Source organism: Triturus cristatus, chromosome 4_1 (assembly GCF_964204655.1).
Source record: "Triturus cristatus chromosome 4_1, aTriCri1.1, whole genome shotgun sequence".
Taxonomy (NCBI): Eukaryota; Metazoa; Chordata; class Amphibia; order Caudata; family Salamandridae; genus Triturus; species Triturus cristatus.
The window spans coordinates 138,168,404-138,170,903 of NC_140585.1; the positions used below are offsets into that span (position 1 = coordinate 138,168,404).

At 39.8% G+C, this 2,500-nt stretch overlaps 1 non-coding gene across 1 annotated transcript; it reads right to left on the minus strand.

The window, feature by feature from the left end:
* Positions 1-1,678: 1,678 nt before the first annotated feature.
* Positions 1,679-1,751, minus strand: TRNAR-UCG (transfer RNA arginine (anticodon UCG)). Its single transcript has one exon. It is a non-coding gene; the product is annotated as a tRNA-Arg (tRNA).
* Positions 1,752-2,500: the final 749 nt, after the last annotated feature.

The window sequence follows — 2,500 nt, forward strand, 5'->3', positions numbered from 1 at the left end:
TAGTAATGAGAAAGTGAGGACGGCAAGAGTATTGGAAAAGACTTTTACCACTCTGAATATAAAGCAGATTGTGTGACCATTGGCCAAAAACGACCACAAAGGGACTCGAACCCTCAATCTTCTGATCCGAAGTCAGACGCCTTATCTATTAGGCCACGCGGTGATCCGTCCACATGAGATGATTTTTATCATGTAGGTGGTATGCATGGATGGAGAACATATTATTGAAAGGTATTCAGGTTTACATCCCATAGTGTTCTTTCAGCTCTTTTCCCTGGAAGCACTTTTTTGGAATCTATATATTGAGAATTTTATGAGTACGATATGCTTTTGTTTTCCTTTTTCCATACAAACCTCTTTCCTCATGAGTTTAAAGCTCATTTGTATGCTCTACATAGCTCTGGACGTTTCCAGACGTGGAGTGAAACTGTTTTGAAAGTAGTACAAATTGCTCCTTCCTGCACATGCTAATTTTTCACACTCACATAGGTTGTATAAGTTTTATGAATCCTGGCTTGACCTATTCAAGTAGCTGAAAGCCTGTCACCACCTCTAGAAACAAGATTCACACCAATCCAATTCATATCATTTTTTCCAAAGGAATATGTTCTGGCCGGTCGAAAATGCATCTCACAAAAATAGGCATTTAAAAATCTACTTTGCAGTTTCAGAACACTAACATGACTGTGAAGTGTACACAAGTAAAATGGGACCGTTTCAAAGTACCTAATCTCTCATAAACTTCTGAGAGGAAGCATGTAATAAATCTACCTAATTTTCTGGAAAAGTAAGAGGGAGGATTTTTGTTATCACCTCAGATGGGACTTAAACCCACAATCCCTGGATTAGGAGGCCAGTGCCTTATCCATTAGGCCACTGAGGCACACATGCATAGCTCTTTTCTAGAGGCATTATTTAAATGTATTCTATGGTCAGACACCGGTGTGTGCACACAGGGCATTTCTCACTTCTCTCTATGAGTAAACTTCCCATTTTCATCCTCTTCCATCCCCGACTTTAACGCTCTCTTCTATGCTATAATGGAGACTTTGCAATTTTAGCAAGTGGAGAGAAATTGGAGAACCACTTTCGACTCCACACTTCTTCTTCACTTACTTCTTTTCTCAATATACTGGGCTTAGAAAATGGTATCAAGCCATCCTTATCATCAGTAGGACACGGAAAGAGGCACTAAGTCTCCTAACCAAGTTCAACCACACTCTGCAACTTAACCATTGCACTACAAATTAGGCAACGGGGGCATCAGCAAAGGCAGCCAATGTGCCGATCCTTTATACATTTTGTGTAGTACTTTTCTTACTCGGAGGCAAAATCAGCACTTTAACTGCCCAAATCATACAGATTTTACACATGTACCACTCTATGCACACATAGGCACACACCTTGCAGTTCTTCTACACACACTTAAGCTAAAAACCCATTCTGTCACGTCAAAATTCTGCAAAGCTATTACATATTCAGTCCGTCGGCATAGAAGCACTTTTTAATGCCACTAAAATGCACAAGTAGTTAGGCTGAAGATGCAACCTGAATGAGTTTACAGTATGTACTCCACTTTATTAATGATTAGTAATGAGAAAGTGAGGACTACAAGAGTATTGGAAAAGACTTTTTCCACTCTGAATGTAAAGCAGATTGTGTGACCATTGGCCAAAAACGACCACGAAGGGACTCGAACCCTCAATCTTCTGATCCGAAGTCAGACGCCTTATCCATTAGGCCACGCGGTCATCCATTCACCGGAGATGATTTTTATCATGTAGGTGGTATGCATGGATGGAGAACATATTATTGAAAGGTATTCAGGTTTACATCCCATAGTGTTCTTTCAGCTCTTTTCGCTGGAAGCACTTTTTTGGAATCTATATATTGAGACTTTTATGAGTACGATATGCTTTTGTTTTCCTTTTTGCATACAAACCTCTTTCCTCATGAGTTTAAAGCTCATTTGTATGCTCTACATAGCTCTGGACGTTTCCAGACGTGGAGTGAAACTGTTTTGAAAGTAGTACAAATTGCTCCTTCCTGCATATGCTAATTTTTCACACTCACATAGGTTGTATAAGTTTTATGAATCCTGGCTTGACCTATTCAAGTAGCTGAAAGCCTGTCACCACCTCTAGAAACAAGATTCACACCAATCCAATTCAAATCATTTTTTCCAAAGGAATATGTTCTGGCCGGTCGAAAATGCATCTCACAAAAATAGGCATTTAAAAATCTACTTTGCAGTTTCAGAACACTAACATGACTGTGAAGTGTACACAAGTAAAATGGGACCGTTTCAAAGTACCTAATCCCTCATAAACTTCTGAGAGGAAGCATGTAATAAATCTACCTAATTTTTGGGAAAAGAAAGAGGGAGGATTTTTGTTATCACCTCAGATGGGACTTGAACCCGCAATCCCTGGCTTAGGAGGCCAGTGCCTTATCCATTAGGCCACTGAGGAACACATGCATAGCTCTTTTCTAGAGGCAT